Source organism: Diadema antillarum, unplaced genomic scaffold, assembly GCF_040938485.1.
Source record: "Diadema antillarum isolate AM-2024a unplaced genomic scaffold, OU_Dant_1.0 seq00000108_RagTag, whole genome shotgun sequence".
Classification (NCBI taxonomy): Eukaryota; Metazoa; Echinodermata; class Echinoidea; order Diadematoida; family Diadematidae; genus Diadema; species Diadema antillarum.
Window position 1 is genome coordinate 1324491 of NW_027271194.1, and position 23800 is coordinate 1348290.

Genomic DNA, 23800 nt, shown 5'->3' on the forward strand with positions numbered 1-23800 from the left:
ATTCCCTGGCAACATTTTGTTTTTAAAACTGTTTCCACCTCAGGAAACTCCAGTTCTGGAACTTTTCATCCCTAGGCTCAAGTAAAAAACAAACAAACAAACAAACAAACAAAAACAAAACAAAAACAAGCAAAAAAAAACAGAAAGGAGTATGGGAGGGGAAATTCATGATACTACCGTGTTAATTTTGGCATTTTCATATCCAGACTACAACAGTGACTGCTATCCCTTACTGTTTGAGATATGACCCTTGCCACACTTGGACTGCATCCAATAAATGTAGACAGGCAAAGAGCTGTTGGGCACAAATCAATGAAGCAGGTGACAAATCTGAAAGTCTTCCGTCTGGTAAACCCTTCAAAACTATCCTCTCTATTATAGCTCTCTCTCTCTCTCTCTCTCTCTCTCTCTCTCTCTCTCTCTCTCTCTCTCTTTCCTCTTCCCAAATTCCTATTCCACTCCATCACCTGGCTGCAGTCGATCATGTTTTAGCCCTGACTTACAGTTATGTGTGAAAATATGGGCAAATCAACACTCCGAGCAGAAGGTAGAGGGTCTACATTGTAGGTTATTTTTTTTCTTTCAAAATGTCTACCAATGAAGAGTCTGGGGAAGAGAGACTAGCAACCCAGACAAGGACTGACTCCATATAAGGGCATGTTTATTCCACTGGGAGATAGAGAAAGGGGGAGGATGGGGGTGGGGGAGGGTTGGAGGGTAGGGAATCATGACCTCAGTCTGACCTCACAATCTGTCTTCCATGGAGGATCATCACTTCAACTCATTCATCCTTCCTTTTCTGTTTTTTTTTCCTCTCCCCCATCCTTAGTGCTCTCTAGTTCTTTTTCTACTTAGTGTATCTTTCTTTCACTTTTCCCCACCCTCTTTTTTTTTCTCACCCCGCCCCCCCCCCCATGTCCTGTCCCCTCAGTGACCTGCCATAGATTATAACTAGTCTGTTCAATGTTATGATGCCCTGTGAGTGGACTGCCTACAGCAACAGAGATAAAAAGATACAGACTGGATGGAAACAAAAATATGACAACCCTGCCCAGTGAGGGGAAAACATAAGAACCAAATATGCAAAGGCTACCAGTACCATTCTGCTTTTGAATAGCAAGCACACATCTATTCGGATTATAAATACTGTAGAAGTAGACATTTTTCAGGTGATATATTTTCTTTTTCCATTTTATGCTCAGTAAAGTTAGATTAATTTCCAATTTTTAGTTCTGTGGAATCAAAGATATTATTTATTACAAGCAAAAATATTTGTGTACTTTTATTTTCACACTAGTTTCATGTTGTGTAAAATGGGCAAAGATGTCCAAAATGCAAAAATTACCTCTTTTACAGTAGGAGTCCTATGTATGTAAAGATGATAAAATAACTCCTTCTACCCATACATGATACTAATGATAACATTATAAGAAAAATGATAACATTATAAAAACAATGATGATAACAACCCTCATAAAGTTTTTGGAAGGTTCTACATTATCTATTTCACTATAATATTTTACAAAAGACAATACCTGATATTAAAAACAACAACTGCAACGAGAGGGAGAACAGAAGTTTGCAAAACTGCTATGTTCACATGGGGTTTCACAATATGGCACAGAATGTTGACACTTCACAGTGGCGCATTCTTCTATTCCCTGAAAAACAACCCAACTAAAATCCTGGGAGAGAATCTGGAGGACAAAGGCAAGACGGAGAACTGGGGGAAAAGTCAAAGAGTCGGACATTGAACTAAAGATTGTGAGGGTGAAGATGAGCTGAGATGAGGGGGGGGAGGGGATGGAGAGGGCATAGGAGTCATCAAAACATCCCTTCATCAGATGCAAGGTGTCAATAATGGTGGCAAAGCATTCTTTCCATCTGTCAAACTTGGCTGGCTGACTGGAGCTAAAGGTCTGTAAGAGCCCAAAATTTTGCTTGCCCCACATCAATTTTCAACTGTCAAGGGTCAAATAGACTACAGGGCGTGTAGGAGTCTGACCAACAGGGACAGATATCACACAAATGGACTTTGTCTTGGACAGTGAATTCCCCTAAAATATTGCTAAGCCTGTACAACCAGAGCTGGACAAGAGCAAAGTATGAAAAGGAGCTATGATTAAATTGCAAAGTTATTTTGTTTCCAGTATCAAAAACAGAGCAGGAAAACCGGCTGCAATTCCCTACGTCGCAGGCAAAGACTGTAAAGAAACAGCAAGTCACCATGGATAGAACATTGTTACTGCACACACGACATGCAACTCTCATCAGCATAGACAGCAAAGCTAAACAAAGACTAACAGAAAAAAAGGGTTCATGGAAAGGGCAAGGGTTTGCAATAAGGACGGTGACCTTGTGCGCAAGAGGTTATGACGGTTTTCCATAATTGTTTCAGTGTTTGTTTCAGTGTCTGCCCTTTACACTACCCTGATTAGCCCAATGGGGGTACAGCTAATTAGAGCCCTACAGTACATGTAGTTAGCAAGAGAACGTTCAATGTCGAACAAGACTACAGTTTTGCATGCCGACTGTTGCTCCAGAGTAGATGAAGCACAGAATTAATCCAACCATGCCATCCAAGGAATCCCAATCTCCAATGAGGAAGAACAGTAGGTACAATGTATCTCATCATAACCTTTTAATTAACCCGTCGAGCGCGAGCTGATTTAGCTATAACACGCATTTCCCATAAACACCTGCCTTAGTATACTTTGGATTAGTCTTTAACGGGTTACACATTTAACATCTAATACAGTGGCCTTTTAGCATTTTCTGTTCTTTTTTTCTGTTAAATTTAAAGATCAGATGAGAACAAACGGCTAAATACAGTTTGTAGCACAGATGTGTGTACACTGGATCCTTTATTCTCTTTTCCCCCTAATGTCTACAAGCAGCTTCACTCCCATAACTTATTTGATGAATGTAGCCTGAAATATATGTCTCCAGAGCTTTCACAGAGCTGCCAAGTTGGGTCTGAAAAGTCAGTAAATCACTGCGCAGTCAAAATTGGCAACGGGCGAAAGGTCAAACAGTCACCGCAAATATGGCAGGAGGCGCAGCTTGGCAAGAGTGCAGGCTGAGCCCATGATAGCCTCCATGCAACACCCTCTGCTCCTGTAGGCTGTATCCTGTCACAGAGGAATACCTTCGATTCGGCTCACACCACTCACGGCTTGCCATCACGAGACAGCACAGGACGGGGGCAATCGGCGGCAGCTTTCCCCCGCGGGCCCACTCTGGACCGTACAACAATAACAGATGCCACGACGATCCACCTCCACCCTGTTTTACCATGCTTGACTAGCAACTACACTGCATGAAACAACAGCTGAAAGCTATTTCTGTATCAGAGAAACCCAAGAGTAGTTTTTAATACAAACGTGAATATATTCTACCTACTAATACTATCAACTCATAGCTACAAAGTGACAGCACAGTGCCTCACAAAGGCACAACACAGTCAATACAACACTTACGCTCCATCCTTTACATTTCCTCTCATTCATTCTGTTTGCTACCACATATAGCAGGGTTTGACGTTAGCAGTGGCCCGATGGCCACTAAACATTAATGGTCGACTACCACACTTCCAAAAAGCATGTCTTTTGGTAGCTCGATGGGATCGAGCAACTGAGATTCAAAATAAGTTGTTATGTTTCCTTTATTGAGTGCCATTCCAATTCATTATGGGGGCCACCTACATTTCAAATCTAATGATTTCAGTGGCACAAACAGGCCACCAGGGAAAAAATAAATAACACTGAGCCCTACATATGGTGCTGTATCAAGTGCTCTATATCCAAACTGCAAAGTTCGCCTGGCAAATGCGTACAATGTGGCTGAACATTTTTCCCTTCATTTCTGGCATTTGCAGGAAAGTTTGACAAGAGGTAGGCTACATGACAAAATTGCTTAATTGCTAGAAAGGAGTTTCTGATGCACAGCAAATACAACATGTATGTTCAAAACCAGCATGATAATCTCTTGAAAGCAAAAACCACGATAAAAACAGTCCTTGATGACTATTGTTCTTAACTAATGAAGTGAAAAAAATGTACACTCTGATATGGACATAGGGACTATGAAGAGCTGTGTGAAGTTATGCAGATAAAAAGTAAATTTGATAACAATTTATTTACACAGGATATACGAACAAAGGACTGCAATGTATATACAGTACAAAATGTACCCAACTTCCTCAATCAACCAGGCTGTAAATAGATTACGTGTTATTTGCACGAACGACTGTCCTTCTCAAACACAAGAGACATCCATTGTAAAATGTCAATGATGATCACTCAGCAATCCATGGTTTTCCACATCACAGGTCACCAGCTCCACAGGAAACAAAAACTAAAAGCCTGCTACTAAAGAGCACTTCTCATCAAATGAGGTAGCAAATCATCCGAAAAAGTGAACAAATTCATACCCTTTCCTTGAACCTGCACATAATGAACTTTTCATTACCTGTTCCCCTCATACTGCTTTAGCAAATGTTATGTCTGAGTTGTTTATATTTTTTCCTCTTTTAAAAATTCAAAAACTTGTTTTCTCTGGGCAAATCACAAATGTGACAAATAATGCCATGCCATTTACAATGTTCAATATCACTTCCTTTGCGCACAATTACTCTTTGTTCCTCTAAAAATGGCTGTGTCTGAACCCATTTATTAAAGAGACAATGATGTGAATATGGTCTGCTGAACACTGAAATTACTTTTTTTTTCACTTGATTTCTGGTCATATCTTATTTCACAATGACTCTTTCTAAATATTACTGACAGCAATGTCAAGATTGCGACAACTGCACTCATAGACATGCTAAGTCTGGCCTGTTATTTGATTAAACAACACACAAAAATCAATATTAAAACATGGCTGTCTAAACAAGAATACCAGAATGAAAACTGTATTTGCCATATATTCAGCGAGTCAAATTTTTAGCGAATCGGGACTTCCTGACAATTTTGCGAGCGGTTAAATTCGTGATTGTGGAGTACATTACTGGACAGAGAAGTGTATGCGCGCACGTCACATTCGTGTTGGGATTAGAGATAATATATTTGTGTGTGTTTAAATTCGCAAATAGCATCTGACTTGCGAAATTAATGAAAAAAAAAACCTCTCCAAATATTTGGAATATACGGCCTAAATGAAAATCATCACTGACGAGCATCACTTACTTTTATGAGTCTTTTGAATGACCGTCATGTTATAGCTCATACATTGCATTCTAGTAATAGTAGCATTTACCTCACATTGTACCTTGGATCTATAGACAAGCAATTATTGGTTGATCTCTGCATTAGGAAGCACTTGGCATTACTACGAGCATAAAATGCAAGTTTGGCCAGGCAAGCTCACAGCCTCACGTCTATTCCCTCCCGATCGATCTCTCCTCATCCAGTCTCATCCCATCCCGAAAACACATCCTTCATCTACGTACGGGGGACGCCATGATGGCCGACTGCCGAGAGGGAGAGAGAGAAAGATAGAAGGCTGGGAATACTCCCGAGAAAATATCTACCTGTCCTGAATCCAGGCTACCCTCCGACCATAGACCAGCACGCGTGGGAATCTTTAATGATGCGCCCCATTCACGCTATGGAAAGGGGAAGGACGTTGGGAGGACCGGCTAATGAACAGACAGGCTCACACGCGTGCTCAAAATGCTGAAAGGATAGAACAGGGCAATGGACTGCATACAGATTATTAGCCCATAAGCAAAGTAGGGAGGGAAGGGGAGGCTGCAGCTACAATACCATGGTGAGTTGTCAGCTTCTGCAAGCCAAAAATAATTAAAAACTGACACAGTGTAAAATGGCAAAAAAAAAGAAGAGATGAAAATCGAAAAATTAAGACAAGATTCACACTTGTGATAGGGAAAGTGCATACACTATCTTTATGCTAATAATTTCAGAAAACATATTTTCATCAAATACATTTTCTATTTTTTTATGAGAAAAACATAGGTCCTACATGTCACACATTGTAAAAATGTACTTATGTTTTCATCTGTTGTCTTTACCTGCTCTTTGAAGAAAACATATATTTTTCTTCAACTGTTTTCTTAGTGCTTTTTCATTTTAAATTTATATATAACTGTAAAATGAAAAAACACTAACCTTATACCTATACATGTACGTACACGTATATGAATTGAAATGAGCGGTAAAAGGAAGATGGTACCCCATAATCATAAACGAGAAAACCATGACCATGAAATGTGTGCATCAAATCCCATAAACAGTAGGCCTAAGTCTTGATGACTGTATCTACCCAGTAAATGCCTACCGGGTACAGAACAGGGCCATGTATCACCACCACCACCACCACGAAAAAGAAGGGGAAAAAATGTATGCAGCAAGGCAACGACCACAGTTGAACTTCGGGTAACCTGACTTGCAGATTTCTGCATACTATCCTCCCCCCCCCCCTCCATCTGCCCCTCCCCAAACCTCCTACCATGCCTCAATATTAACAATTAATGAAGCACCCCCAAACACACACACAAACACACACACACACACACACACACACACACACAAACAAACAAGCTCGCACACACATGCACATACACACACTACTCCTCATCTTTCACTTCTAACTACACCCCAAGAATGCTGCCTCCCTCTGTGCTGGCCACATATGGTTGACGTGAACCCCCTCCCCCACTCTCTCTCCAGACTAATTCATCATGATTTATTCTCCACAATTCCACGAAGTCACACGCGATGGAGAATGTTGGGAGGGGGGGGGGAGAGAACACGGGGAGAAAGAGCTACAAAGAAGGAGAAATGGGGGAAAAGAACAGCACTCACAGACAACAAGCAAGCAAGCCAGCGAGCGAGCGATAGACCGAGAACAAGACGGAGGAGCCCACGTAAAACCGGCCCTGGAGGAACAGCGGGGCGCATTATTAAATTTCGTAATTATCAAGTTATTGAATGTTGGAGGAAAGAAGGCGACTGGCTACGGGAGAGCTATGCTAGCTATGTGTGGTTGGAGGGGGAGCGGAATTCAGAGATCGGAGGAGAAGTTAAGGAGGAATGACAGAGTTCGTTTTCTTCTTCTTCTTTTTTTTTTTTTGTTAAAGGGCAAGAGCGGAACAGTGGAGTATGGAGGAGCCCTTACAAAGGAGATTCTGTTTGTTTGTGTGAGCACATGTGTGAGTGTGTGGTGCTTGTCTACTTCTGTATGAATATGCATGAGTATATCAGTTAATGTCGGTTAATGTGTGTGTGTGTGTGTGTGTGTGTGTGTGTGTGTGTGTGTGTGCACGCGCACGTGCGAGCATGAGTGTGTTTATGTCAGGGGATTCTTTCCAGAGAGAATATTTTCAACCATGACAAGGAAGGGGGGGGGGGGGGGGGGGGGAGAGGGCTGAGGTTAGAGATGCTGGGAATCCAGTGATGGCCCAAAACAGATTGCCCTTTCTGCGTTCGTGGAAAAACCCCGAACATGACGCGGGAGGGAGTCACATCTCACGGCTTCGAGATGGGGAAACGAGATGGGAGGGTCACCACGGCATGATAGGACGTTTTTTCTTCTTGACATATATGCCACTATCGATCCAGGTCTTCCACACGGACGGGGACACAACACACAAACATGGACGGAGACAGGACTCCGCATGCACATCACGAGCAAGGATCGGTATTAACAAATCCATCCAGTGTTAGCAGGAGGCGGCGTCTTAAAGGATGAGGATAATTCTTCCACCCATCAGACCGGTATTTCACTCATGGCTTCGTGCCAGGTACTGGCGCAACGTTTGCAGTTGCTGAGAGCATGCACAGCATTTCTGGGCAGAGTCTATCCATGGAGCTACCAAAAAGATGGAGTAACAACGGTTGGGGTCCTTTTGAAGTGATGCTCGAAGCCGACTCGTAAAAAATAATCCTCGCTAAGCCCCCGTGAGCGAGAGCGATGACAGATGAGACAGTGCGTACGCACAATGACGTCATCCGCAGCGCGTTCGCAAACTGGTTCTTACCATGGAGTTACCTAGCTCCATGGTTCCACCATGGAACGTCAATGCATGGGACTACACAAACTGCAACTGCCCCGTCGACTTCGAGCATATTCGATTTAACATGATTCTGAATTAATTATAGCTACAAATAGTGAATCTGCAGTGTAACAAATTGTTTAACATGTCATACCGTCGTTTAGTATGTAAATCACGATATGATACGACCGGCATGTAAACAAACACTGCACTCTCGACACGATCAACAATGGCCGTCACGCTGTCCCGAACAAACACAAAGACAAATAACAGCTGGCTTCACAACGGTATAGATAAAATGTACGCAATTGTACGCAGTCAACACTTACGTAAGATTGTAGTTTCAAATGTCAGCTTTACGGACAGATATTGAAATATGTGGAGAAATGTGAGGGATTTTTATTAAGAATTTTATTCTTAGGGTATGTACTTTACCACAGTCACAAAGCATGACGACAATACACTGTACAGTACCTTCGCTGTTCATGGGCCAATTCAGTTCGTTCAAAGTGCACTGCACTTGGTATCTCCTCTGTTCTGCCTGTGGATATTATGCGCATGCGCGTGGTCTTCAGCAAAGTTTTGCGCAGCCATATGTTGTTGCAAGTCGAGTTTTCGACTCGATACAGCACTATATTGTATGTGCAATGTTGGTGAGTATGACGTCATTTTTGCGGCTCGGAGCATCGTTTGCCAAAGTATCCCCTGCGGGACGAGTTAAGCCGTCCCAGCGAGTGCGGTGCTTTGAAGTCTGTCAGAACTGACCGCTCGTAGTTGGGTTACGTAATATTGGTGGCCTTCGTTGTTACTCCATCTTTTTGGTAGCTCCATGGTCTATCCATAGGAAATTTCATAGTGCCTGTGTACCCAGTCATTTCACACAAACAGCAGCGTGTATCTACTTTTCACAACAGAATCCATGAGCAACAACTTAATAATACTGATGTCAAATGAGAATCTCTCCTGATGATTTGCAAACGTTTGATACAGTAAGATAGGATGTGGAATTTTAGAAACAAGATTAAGAAATATTCAATGATTTGCAAACATTTGATACAGTATACGATAGGATGTGCAATTTTAGAAACAAGATTTGGAAATACAATGTATTCAAAGCATCCACTGCAATCTTCCAAGGCCCATTCCACCTTCCCAACTTTACGATTATGAACTGTGTTGGGTTTGTCACTCCTTTCATTATCGTCAACCCCTTTCTCTGCATTAGCACTCTTCAGAATCTATCGTATTTAATAAAACTTAATACGGCATTATATTCAACGGAGTCAAATTTTTCTTGGATCGGAACTTCCTGACAATTTTGTGAGCGGTTAAATTCCTGATAGTGGAGTACAGCAACAGACGTAGAAATGTACTCATGCATGTAACATTCATGTTGAGATCAATTGATGTTTTCATGTACTCTTAAATTTGCAGATAGTGCCCAACTTGTGAACTTTGCTAAAAATAAAAACCCAGCAAAATATACGGTGCATACAGAAAGTGGATATTGTCTCCATATCCCCTACTCAAAATGTCCCCCTCTCCTATAAATAAGTTTTCACAAACCCCTTTCCCCTATACACTATACCCCACCAAACCTATTCTACCCTTTCAAATTACACTACTACTAGTTACCTATTCATCCTCACACTTGACAAAAGAGATAGGTTTCTCTTGTATAACTACTGTTATATAATCATATATTTCATGAGGTTCTTATTTTCGAAAATTTCGAGAGTCGAATGCTATTCACAAATTTACGAACGTGCGAAAATAACAACTTTGATCCCAACCATGATGCAATATGCACACATATTTCTCCGTTCATTACTGTACTCCCCGACTGTGAATTTAACCCCTCATGAAATTATCGGGAAGTCCGGATTCGCAAAAAATCAGACTTGGTACAGTATTGGTGGAGATGAAAATTGAGCTTTAACTTTTTTGCGAGATACCAAGAAAACACTTATGAAATACATGCAGTACAGAGCATACCATTTTGAGAGGAATTCAAAGTTTATTTGATAAAATCGGGTTTGGAATAGCTGAAACATCCAAAAACAAAGTAAAACAAAATGATCATAATAAAAGGTGGGTCCCACACTTTATTAGAATCACTCTGTTTTGGATATCTCGGTCATTTCGAAACCAATTTTCATCAAATAAAAATTGAATCCCTCTTGGAATTACATGCTCTTTCATATTTCATAAGAGGTTTCTCACTATCTCACAAAAAAATGATAAAAACCTGAAGTTAAGTCTCAACCAAAACTATACGATCCCTTTAATATAAGGCGTTTACAGTTTTTACAAAATTTACACGAAATTGTTGGGAAGTCCTGATTCGCTGAAAAAATCAGACTCCCTTTATATATGGCGCATACAGTATTTACAAGCCTGAGAGCCCCAACCCATCTCCCTCTCTCTCTCTCTCACTCACCCCTCCTCTATGCTATAAATGCGATCAACTCTCCACCCAACCCCCAACATTCCACCTTTTTGGATGCTGCTAATCTATCATCAGATTTGACAAAACTAGGGTTCCATTCAACTTTCTTCTTTTTGAATCCTTCCTTCCTTCATTCTTTCTTTCCCAGATTCCTTCTACCTCATTATACACTCTTTCCATCTCATCAGGAGCTCTCGAATGATCAGATCTTCAAAGGGGAGAAAAAAACAAGAGGGACCAGCAAAAAAAGCCTTCGCTCCTGCACATACATTATCCACTGGCCTGTGTTTTCATATTTGGGGCGAGGGGGAAGGGGGAAGGGGAAGGGGGTGGGCGAGAGGGAACCAGGACAGCGGCGCAACTTCACGTCATATTGATCTGCCTCGACAACCGCGGGGGAAACATCAGGCCGGTGACGTCAATGGGACGCAGGACGTTTTTAGATCGCACCTGCATCGGATGAGGCGTTCTGCTGTGAAGCAGACCAACCATCCATCTAGCACTGATACGGCTGCCACTAGCGGAGGCAAAAATAATACTGCTCAGACTTTTGGCGCGGAGTGGAACAAGAGGTATAAAAGCAACATAAAAATCATCTATTCCTCTTTCATTTCAGTTTTCATTCGGCAGTCTTTAGTTTTCCAACTTCTCTGAGCAAGTCATGAGAAGGAAAGACGATCCGCCCTGACTACAGACATGTGCAGGGTGTGCTAGTCACTACTTATATACGGTACTGTAAAACCAGAAATGTTCGCTTGCATTCTAATTTCATGAATTTCGCGAGAGCCAAGACCGCGATCTGTTCAAATGCATGCAAAATTTCTTGTCTACACTACATGATGCATTGAATGCCAGTGGCAATTTGCAAAAATTTCATGACTGGAAAAAGGCTATTGGCTCCTATCTGCCAAAATTTCATGCCATGAAAATATCTTGCTTCACAGTCTCCAAGGCATCAAAGAGCAACCACCCAGGACTATGTATAATACAGATAATCTTTTTTACACATTGTTAGCCTCCTTTTTCACACCACCACTCGCTCTCATTTTCTTGTTTACAAATTTCACCACAAATACATGAATACAGCCCAATACTGAGGGGCAGTAATATTCAATGCCAACAAAAATATGACCTTTAATAAGTGATACATTAGCGATGACAACATGGAGTATGATAATGTAAAAACACAAATGGCAGTAATATTGACAATATCCCGGGGGGGGGGGGGGGGGGGGGGGGGGACAGTATGCAGCACACGAGACATGGACACCTTTTAGGATGTACATTTGAGGCTTGGAGTTGATCCAAAAAAAGGGCCAAATTCGTCCTTGCCCTCATACCTGCAACCCTGCTGCCTTTGCCTCCAGGCAGATCCCTGGCCCCTCCCACTCCCCTAGTCCCATTGTATGAACTCTCTTTTACAGCACTGGGGGCATGGTGCATTATACTCTGTGCTTGTTGTATTACATGTGATGCTTAGGGTCAAAGTGCATCTGTACACAAACATCTATTTTCTTGCACCATAGATTATTGTATTGGTAATGTCCCAGAGAAATCTGGAGAGTGTGAGGTTTCTATACAGAGATATTGAATTAAAAAGATATGTCCAAAAGCATATAAAATTGCAGACCTGTGCAATATAGATACAGAGCACATCAAATAGGCCTATATTCAACAGGAACGGGTTAATCAAATGATTTATGCATACAACCTTAGATAGATTTATGAATATTTAAAATATATTTAAAGTAAATTCATACATTAGGTCAAAGTGACAGAATGCAGCTCATTGCAGATAGGACGGGTACTAACTAGCCTCAACCACAAGTCACAAAATCAACCCAGACATCGATAATACAGCCAGCGTCACATCAAAACCAGCACACCAACTCGCCCAGGGCAATAAGCCAGTTCATAAACAGTTCATGTGCACATTTGGACCAATGACCAATCTTTTTTCCTCAGTTGGTTAGGCACTTTCACTCATTGTCATAGCAACATCCGCATAACCTTGCCCGATGCAACAATCTATGGAATTCATGTTCAAACAAAAACTGAACCTGTGTAGACCAGGAGGCTATTTCGCTAAACTCTAAAATCAATCCCAAATTCAATTCAACTGATCTTAGAAGCAGTTTTGGAACCAATCAATCCCTGCTCAGAAGTTAGGAACTGCTCCACGAAGTGATATGGGAACAAATCTTGTGCCTAACTTGCCACAACTTAGAATGCTTGAATGTCTAGATTATGTATCCTTCCCAACTTGGTCTGATTTGAATCTGTCTTAACTTTGGGTTCATTGTTTAGCTCAATGATACAACTGGTTCCCATGTTAGTACAACAGGGCCCAGCTGACTAGAAGGGCCCATCAATTTCCAATTTCATTGTTTGCATTGAATGAATTAATAAGCCTTTTCTATTAGTATTGTCAAATACTAGTACTGGACTTTAATGAGCACTTTTTTGGCTGTCAGGTGGACGTGCTGGTGAGCACCATTTTACGGATTACGTCATGAATAATCATGACATCACAGTATGCTTATCTCAGTGAATTTAAAAAACAACGCACATATTGTCACATATGACCTTTTTCTGCTTACGTGCAAAGTGGAATTACAAACTAGCCTACTGAAACTCATTTGTCAGACAATATTCATAATGTACAAGCACTCTCATACCAATACATTTTTCGTTGACATAAAGAAATTATACCTTTACTCAATGACAAAACTTTCCGTATACATGTATTTATGCAATTTTTCTGGCAAGGATTTACTGTGCTAACAAAGGATAATGTTTGACTTTTGCTCCAAGTCTTACCAATTTAAACATTACAATATCATTATAGAAGTCATCTAATATTAGAGTATCATAGATAAAATGATTTTACATCATCCTTCATAACAATACCAAGTGGAAAGAAATGTTCTAATATTTCCTTTTATTTTCCAAATTATACTAAAAGCTAATATGTGTCTTGAACTATTTTGACTATTTGTGCATGTACATAGGCCTATTAAAAAACTACAGATTTCTCATGCGGGATATTTGCCAGAGACATGTCAAAATTACAGTGAATGACTCCATTAGATACAACAATGTACGAGAAAGTCACACAAACCTGACAATGAAGTTTCACTGAAATCTTTAATATGCAAAGAAAAACAATTATGTAATTCATGCTTTTAAGATGTTTTCCCTAGCTATATGCACCACAGTCAAATTTATGAGCAAAGAACATGCTGTGATGATGTTACACTGCCTTCTAAGACATTTTTTAAATATTTATAATTCCATATGATTATGTTTGTCCTGTTTCCATGGCGATTTCTGTTTTGCTTCTGTTGACTTCACTTCATTCATCAAAGCCAACTTGAATAAATAGGTGTTGCCCTGACCACGTTTTGCAAACATTCACACAACTGGCAATGGTGTGCCAGGTGCTATTACACTTTGATATTTACTTTTACATCATGGAAGGCATCTCAATGATGACAGGTCAATCAATTTTGTCGGCTAAATCCCTTTTTCTTTTCTTTGTGCAGATTGTGTGAATTATAAATGGGCCTATGTGCTTAACTATCTACAGACAAATTTTGATATGAAGTAAAGAGTTGTCATCATTGGGATTCACTAAAATTAGGCCACTTACTGGCAAGGCTTTGGGGGGAAAAATGCTACATTAATCCATTTTTTCCTTCTTCTTTCTTTGTCAAAAGCATCTAAAAACTTTGACATCCTGAATAATGAAATATTAAAACTATTTTGAGAAATACTATTTATTGTAGGTATATGAATCATAACAAAACTATATGGGACATCAATCTCTGTACTGTAAATTCATATCATTTTATCATGTATTTTATCGCAGCTCATTTGAGAATTTTTTTTTTCTTTTTTACAGCTACCTCTGTCAAAATGGCTGAGGAATCATTATCCTATATTAGGGAATGGGCCATGAATGTACACAACCTTTGAGCCACTTAGTCTAGACAGCAAACAACCTAGGCCTACATTCAGAAGGCACCTGTTTGCAACAATTGCTACTTCTCATGGTTATCTGCAAACTGATCTCTCTACAAGGATTTTCGTTTTCATTAACTTATCCCAGAAATCAACAGCAGAGTCCGACGAACCATCCAGCTCCTTTTTTTACTCAAAGTAAGATTCCTTTCCACTTTCTTTCCTTCCTCTTGATTTTTCATCTTTCTACTGACCAACTGTTGATGGTTTTAGTGGCCATACACACAGAAGTACAAAGCTTTGTATGTGGATGCATTTCAAAGAAAAATAAAAATGATGACGACTGAAGTTACCTGTCCTCCGGTGGAGATAGTGCACAAAAGCTCCCCTCCGGCTCAGATACAAGTAGCTCCATTATTCCCACATGGTACCTCCATGTATTCCCACATTGCTGGCTTCTTCCACCCAACTTGCAAAAATTCAACAATTCGCAGCAGTTTGGCTATCATCGCCATACATGTAGTAAACACAAAACACTTTGAGTATAGGATGTTTTCTCTCCCCAACCCTTGGAGGCAGCCCAACTTGCCAGCCACTGTGGATGAATTAGCCGGCAAGGAGCAGGCATTTCTGTGCTACCTGGAGAGGTATCTATTCAGTTCGGCAAACCTCCATGAGTGGTGAGACACCCCGGTCTGAGACCTGCACGTTCCCCGAGCCGTTTCATCGCCACCGAAGCAACTCGATGCGTCATGCCCGGACTGCTGTCTCAACTTAATCCAGCACGGAGTGTCTGTGCGAGTGTGTCACGGACATTGGTTTGCTTGTGGTCGGTATCCCGAGGAGATCACATGCTAGCAGACTCACCGGCAAGACCCTCTCTCTCTTTCAAAGACATGCCACCAGCCTCCCCGGTGCAGTGCTCCCCCGGACTAATATTTTTTAAAAAGGCCCCGATCGCATAGAAAAAGCCTGTGGGTCGTCGCGGAAAAAATAACAATACATGGGAGCACATTCCGTGGGAACCCCGACAAGCCCACAGTGCATACTACCGGGCCAGGCAGGGCAAACAATAGGCGGGATCAGAGCAGCCCAGTGCAGAAATGCAGCCAAGAAGCATAGTACGCAAATAGAGCCAGGGACATGTTTAATTTGCTACAGCAGGGTAGTTCTCAACAAAATGAACTATGTGCTTTGTTCCCCGTAACAAGCCCAGCTCTAGCCGACAACCATTTCCCTGACAAGGCCGAGAGCGAAGCGAGACGTGAGACAGTGAGGCAAAGAGCGGCAGGGGTGGGCGCTGGGTAAATGATAAGAAACTCTGAATGTGGTGTAAAAATAGTTGCACATAAAGAAGTGAGCTCCTTCTTTTTTTTTTTCTTTCTTTCTTTCTTCTTTCATCCTTCTTTAATTCTTGAGGCTTTTTTCCCCCCTCCTGTCCTTCCAATGTCAGAGGTTGAATAAATCTTGGCAACCAAAGAGGATTTGGGCCCTCGCTTTCCTTCAATACATACCCTCACAAAAGACCCTTCTGCCTATTTCATCTCACACTGGTTGGCTTCTAAAGCATGGGGAAAAATAGCAGAAGAGCTCAGTGCAGCCATTTCACATGAGCTCTCACACACTCTCTCCCTCCCTCTCCATCTCCACCTCTTTCTCTCTCTCTTTCTATCTATCTATCTATCTCCATGGAAACCAAGGCAGACAGCTCATACTTGCTCACAGCAGACGACAGCTACAAGGCAAACACTCTACTGTCTCTACACAAGGCTGCCACACACCGCTGCTGACTGATTAAAATCTGGAAAAGAACAGTAGAGAAGCTAAAAACTAATGAAGGATCTGTGAAGCATTGCACACACAATAACTGTGCAAACTGAATGTCTCCAATCAAATTGAATTGGAAAGATATCAATACTAGCATTTAACCACACCTACAGTTCTGTACAGGAAGAAGAAAAAAATCTCCCCCACAAACTTTACAACTGCAAATATTTCCCGACTTGGTTACTTGGACACTACATATCATATTTGTAGAGATCTTTTGTGTATATATGTCATAGGCCTACGCATTATAAACTATTAAATGTAAATAGACAATAGACCACTTTAATACAACACATTCAAATCTTATGTACACCTTTATTACATAAACTACATTATTTCCTAGCTTAACCCTAGAATTTATACACAAAGCAATGACTAGTACTGTAGTAATTAGTATACTTGGTGAATTTGATTTCAAGGACAGAAATGCATTGAGTATGTTCAGGAGGATGGAACAACTGTTTGTAGTTGGTAGTCGGAAATCAGTCCAGAAAGATGAATGCATTCGTAAATCATGAACCAGCCAATTATAACAGAAAGAAAAGGTTGGGTACACACATGGTAACCATGTGTCATGTGTTAAAATCATGGAAATGCAGGTGATTGGTTTAGAAAATTAATAATAATAATTATCAATATATAATAGTAATCAATAACTGAAATTTTGTGCTCACCCTATCTTTAACTCATACATACATGTACATGTATCTCTCAAGAGTGAAAAGATAGAACCGCTCAAATTAATCTTGAGGATTTTTGTATGAGACTGATTTGATCTTGCAAAATGCAAAGCAATGGGCAATGATGCACTACGGTTACAATGTAATATTATATGGTACACTGTTTATATTTTGCTCTGTGCTCATTCTTGCCAATACTAAAGAAATTAAACTTTTTTTACCTCGCCTTATGGAGACTATAACACAGGTATGTTGCATACATCGTTTCCATGGTAACAACTAACTTCTCCCTGGGAAAGGAATAATAACTACATTCATCACCAATATTCATTACGTTGATGTCGATCTCAATTGCAAAATTGTCTTACAATTATGAATTTCAATTCGCCAGTTATATCTAGAAAATATGAGGCACAAACAATTTATCATGAAGACTAGAATAACATGTAATACTGGCAGCATTTCAGAGCATCTCCCACTTCTAACAGAACCAACTTGAAAAGAAACACAAAATATTACCACCTTGTCATGCAGGACTGTAAATAGTTCACAGAGTATACAAAATGTATGTGCATCACACTTTAATACGCAATCAATTTTGCAGGCAACGCACAGGCACAAGAACACACACGACCATTGCTGAGCAGACGGATAAAATTTTGTATTTCAGGCTTGAACAAAGGCTATCCACAAATCTGATCCTCACACAAGAGCCACGCTAACAAAATCTGTCTTTTCCTCTGAACTGTACATGTAGGCCCTAGATATCCTTTTTTTTTTCAGTCTTTCCTCTGTTTTTTGAACTTCCTTCCTTTCACCTTGTTCGAATTTTTCAGCCCTGGGGAGTTTGAAATCCAGGATTAACTTTTGTTGACTCTGGCACTCTTGGGCATTACATGTCCAACGCTATACACTTCTCTGCTCTGTACAGAGTGATCTCAGACAACACTAAAAAATCTCTTATCTCCTTTATAGTGGAGACTGTACAACTGGAATGTATAGACTTTAGGATTTGCATAGCCTGCCAAAATCTATAGACAGTAAAGAACAGGGCTGCAGAAAGAAACAGGGGCTGCACCAAAACAACCTGACTAGTTTGCTATTTTTGCATACTATACCATCACAAGAAAGGTATCTCACCGGGCCAGAAAAAAAAACAAAAACAAAAACAAGTATCATAACCTCCACACATTATGGGCCAACCCATTGCCTTCTTGCTATCAAAGCATACATGCTATTCCCATGAAATTGCTGAAAAGTTGAATCATATTGCAACAGATATTGATGGAGGAGAGTACATAGTTACAGTACATGTTGTATGTTACAATACATAGAAATATTCAATAAGAATGGCTTCACACTCAGAATTGTATTCTTTCAAAATCATAAGTACAAAATTGTATTCTTTCAAAATCATATTACAGAATTGTATTCTTTCAAAATAATATCACAGAACTGCATTCTTTTAAAATCACATTGCCGCTCAAATTTTCCATATTTGCCGTGCATGCCTTCACAGTACATTCCCTATTTAAAATGTCACGGTCTATAGGTTTGGAGCCAGCCACACAAAGACAATGGTGAGCTTATAATCACCATCACCATTACCACCCCCCCCCCCCCCCTTGATATTCAATAAGCATGACACTGCCAGAATGAGAAGCTTTCCCTCATGTTTCCATCAAAGCCATTATTTTGCCCTACACGTGGCAAAAACAATCAAATATTTTAATGGACCACACGCTCTGCTTTCGGGTTAGTCTGTCAACAAGGCTATCCACACTCAGCTAGGACTGTCGGAGTGCATGTTTGTTTTACCATGACAGAATAGATCACGAAACGTGGCAAGCTTTTCAATAGTGTCACTTACACAGACAAAATAGTGGGATGTTGATCGTGATCCAAATACCTAAATTTCTTGTGGCTGTTCATATGGACAGAAATGTCCGACTAACGGCCAATCGTACAAATTTGTCAGCCAAACCGAGCATGCCCGAAATCTTGTGAAAATAGTGACCGGGGGCTTGATCAAATTTGAAAAACTAATATAGAGATATGATAGAATTGATGGTATCAAACGATCAATACAGGATTAATATTGCACTAGTCATGATTGTAGCATTCCATATCAAATGTATTAGCACTATGCAGACATTAAAGGGGGGAAATTGACAGAAATAGATGAATGTGTGAATGAAGGGAAACTCAAAGAAATGTGCCACTATATGTACATAAAGAAATCTGAATGTCCATCCTTTGTTTAAATGAAGGATATGGAGGGTATCATATTTTTCAAAGCTCTTGGGTTGCATTGCTCTTGGAACGTAAATGTGCATGATCATACTGGTATGTGTGGATTCGAATTTTAGTGCAATGGGTACAGTAAAATCTGTTTTCATCATTGACAAGCAAATTGGGTAAAATGTTCAACTGCAATCATGAAGTGCTGAGACCCCCACTGATTCTTGGCCGTATTATGTTTACCAGAGCAAGCAAACAATCAATCCATTGGTCAAGCATGGTTAGGGAGTAGAAGTCAGTTTTCGGCAAAGTGACAGAAAGGCAGATCCCCACAAGAAGAATCAAAACTACACTCTACGCCCTGCTGCAAAAGTTGTCTTGAAAATGCTGTTATTTTTGTATCTCTGCAGCTCCATTGATGAATTCCTTACCACCCTCCAACCTCCCCCCCCCCCCCCAAAAAAAAAAAAAAAAAAAAAAGAAGGAAAGCTATCATGGCCCCACTACAAACTGCAGATAGTACCTTCTGTGTGCAAGGGAACAGCTGTTCCTAGTGACACGCAGACTACTTCAGGAGGGTGATGAAGTTAATTTGTGAGCAACTGTGGAAAGTCACCGTGCACCGCTCATTTACCTCACCCCCAGCACGTGACTAAGAGTGGGGCAGCCATTTCCCAATGACACCCCCCTGGACCCTCTAACCTCGCCGCTCTGAGAATCCTGGGCCATGGTGGAATGGCTAGATGACTATAATGCCGCCGCCGCTCTAGCAGCCAAAAAATCCTGCCCGTTAGAGCTTACAAACAACATGCATGCATGTCCCGTACCTCTCAAATCACTTAAGTCCTGATTACTAGAGTACTTTGTAATGGCAGCCATAGTTTTAGGCCCCATGAATCAAAAGACTCGCTGAAATACTTCCAATAGCAGAGATGGCAAAATAAAGCAATATATCAAATCTATATTTGTGAAGAAAGACAGTATTATTTATCAAAACATCTTTCCTCCATTTGCTCTCTTTCCTTTTACTTCCCTTAACTTCTCTCTCTCTCTTTCTCGTTCACTCTATTCATTACAAGAGACTCGGCATATCAAGCTGTAATACCCATATTGATGCTAAATTAATCAAACCGCTATTGTCGTCACTGCGTAAACAAACACCCTTCGTCTGGCACCGCCATACACATACAAGCACTGACACGGATCACTGGTAGATTAAAACATATGACCTGAATATATCCAGACGAGAATCCATTAGCAAATTGCAATCTAATGAACCACCCAGCTCCCAGACTATCAACTGCATATCTAACAAACTGTAACTGTTCATGCAATGTCATTGAAGGATATGATATTAAAATGAAGGTATGTATTTCTAATACTGGTAGTTAATCCTCTAGCAATAAGGCCATACAGCGACATGAGTAATGCTGAAGCCCATATGCCGACAACAACCACACGCATTATATTATAGTGTGCTACTGCACTGCCTGACAACATACGCAGTAGGAAATGCACAGGAAGAATACTGAGGTCATCCCTTACTGTGCACAAACAATCCTTTCCTGTGACACGACCATGTTGAGGTCGTCCCTGAATTTCATAAGGGAGTTATACCATGGGTCCCCCTACACACACACTGGCATAATTCAGCAGCACACGTTTTCACTCACTAGTAACAGCTGCCCTTCATAATGCACACAGCACTCCCACACGACTGTATAATGTATGCACCGGCAGCAGCACACACTCAGGATGCGTTGAAGGCCATTAGGTAGCGAGAGAATGTGTAGTAAGAGAATAGGATCCTGTGTGCTGTGTATATGTGTGCATGTGTGCATGTGTGTGTGTGTGTGTGTGTGTTGTGTGTGTGTGCCAGAAATACGCTTTGGAAATAGCTGTGGCCTCCGCGTGACATGCTATCGTGGAAGCTTCACGCTGAGTCAATCGCTGAACAGGATGCTTGTGATTGGGTTTAGCTATGACCCCGCGTCCCTTCTAACAGCGCCTGGCGCTGGGCCTCTCCGCCATCAGGCAGGAAAACTGTAAACAACCTAGATCATAGATTAAATTACACAGAACGGGCATGTTCCTCTCTCACACACACTGCATAAAACCCAACGGTTCCTCTGTGCGTGAAAGCTGTGTGTATATATTGCTGTCTATCTCTGTCTATCTCTCCCTCCTTCTCTCCCTCTCTCTTTTCTCTCACTTTATATTTCATATAATATGCCAGATATATATTTCTCTCACACACTCTCTCCCTCTCCCTCTCTCACAGAACTTTCTCCTACCCTTTCTCCCTTTCCATTTATCAAATGCTCGAGGTAATCTTTGCAAGAGAGCAGTTACGAGCCTCAGCGTTGTATGAGTGTGAGTGTGAGTGTGAGTGTGTGTGTGTGTGTGTGTGTGTGTGTGTGTGTGTGTGTGCTGGCTTGATTTATTTGGGTATGTGTCGCCGCCCACACAGAAACCAGTTGTGAAACTGCCTATCTGTATACTATACTCCAGTGAAACTTGAGTGAATAGAGTCGGTGTACACGGCCCTGCCTTCGTGCACCATATGCCGTATGGAATGACCTACTCCAAACTGTGTACCTGTAGCGTACACAACACACGCTCTGTTGCGGCTTGTGTACCAGAGCTGTGCGTTGTTCCTGTACTGCCATATGGTAGTCTTTCCTTGCGGTGTTACTCTATTCACCCAAACTTCTCATAACACCAACCATACACAGACATGTTGCATGAAGCATCACCATTCTCAGACTATAAAGTTAAAAAAAAAGAAGAAGACTGTACAAGAGAAAAACCATGGCACATTATGGCTCGAGAGAAACTGTGATCCACAGACACACAGGCTGTCCTCACAATTTTTTTTGGAGGGAGCAGGGATGTGTATTGACTTGCTTTAACGAGGCTGCAGATTATATTATTCCACCCACTCCTGAATGTGAGTGTGCTGACAAGTTCAAGAATGAAGCCTCGCTTTCAAAATATCACATAATCTACAAAATCCTCTCGTGTAACATAACATGGTTAAGCCGGACTGCCTCTTCCCACGACACTGTAGTTCGCATGAACAATGCACATACATTAACATTTCCAGCACCGCTTTGAGCCGAACTGCCAATATAGTTGACATTTTGGAATCCATTGCAACGTGATGTTCAAGGCTTTTTGCTTTTAGCCTTTTCCGATTCTATTCACTTTCGTCGGTTTCAATTTCTATTCTCTTCCTCTATAAATGCACGTCAGTTCTCTGAATAACGAGACAATTTCAACTCTCACGTTGGTTGCGATCAAAACAAGTCGATTTAAATCACACTAAATTCAGCCAATTCTAACTCCCAGTTTGTCTCTCTAAGAGATTGAGCCGGTTTTGTTGAGATGTGGTAAGCAGGATAAGATTTAGCACTTTCAGATTAGTAACAAAATTTGAAATGTTTGCATTATACAAGTGTATGTTCTAGATGCATGTTTCAAGCACAAAGAGAGAAATGTGTTGTTGGTCTAATAGTAAAATTCAACCATTTTCTCCAAACCACATTTCAAAAACAAAATTCTACCGAAAATTATCTGGGGATATGTTTCAAATAAGGTTTGCTCAATCCCAAGTAGGGCCTACATTATTGTAATCACAACAGTTTGAACTGTACTTCATAAAGCAAGCAAAGCTAAGCTTGACTTTCATACATTTCAGATAAGATAGATAATACACTCATCAGAAAATGTATGATGGTACATAATTAGTAGACCTACAGATATATATGTTCATGATGGATACTAGCGTATCAGGAGCTGCAATGTAGGACCTAGTACTATGAAAGTGGACATTTTCGCGCGACTAATTTTTCGCGCTTGGCCAGGTAAGAAGAGTTTTGCAAGTTTTTAATTCCACGAAATCAAGACATCAACTGCTGGAACATATGGCACGCAAAAATATTTGCGTGCTTTTATTTTCGCGCTAGCTTCTGGTTGTGCAAAATGTGCGAAAATGTCAACACCACGAAAATTTCCACTTTTACAGTATGTTTGACTGACAAGCATATGGAGTTTGGTAGGCCGACATTGCTGGGGTATGGAAGGTCACTGCACTTTTTGGTCACAGGGGAAACCCATTTCTGTGTGTGAACATTTTCGGGCTCTCTTAATTAGAATCGTTCTTTGGGAGCGAGATCACGGGTGAGAGTTTATTTTTTGCTGCTTGATAGCAGATCACTACATGTACTGATAAATAACATATAGAATGTCACTGCCTAGCCTGGCAAATGTCTTTAATTCTTGCTGGCCCAGTGACTTGCTAGGGTAATTGAGCATATCTATGTGTCTATGTATGACTGTGTGTATTTGTTTGGGGTCATAATACTGCATATTAATAACCAAGGAAGATCATGTTGTGCACGGAGAAACTCGTAACTTAAATGAACTGTATGAAAGCAAAACTTTATGATAGTCAAGAGCATTCCACTTAGGCCCAACAAACTCAACTTTAAACAGGCTCCACACCTTCTATGACAAATTGAAAAAAACCTGCTTTCAGTCACACACTTCCCTCTTTGAGCTTCACAGATGGCTTGTAGGTCATGCTATGGATACGAACCAGGAACTAACTTGTCGAGAAAATGC

General features: G+C 40.9%; 1 protein-coding gene across 1 annotated transcript in view; it reads right to left on the reverse strand.

Annotated features, from left to right (window-relative positions):
- LOC139727010 (uncharacterized) overlaps positions 1 to 23800 on the reverse strand; it is a 119349-nt gene that overhangs the window by 56777 nt on the left and 38772 nt on the right. The window lies entirely within an intron of this gene.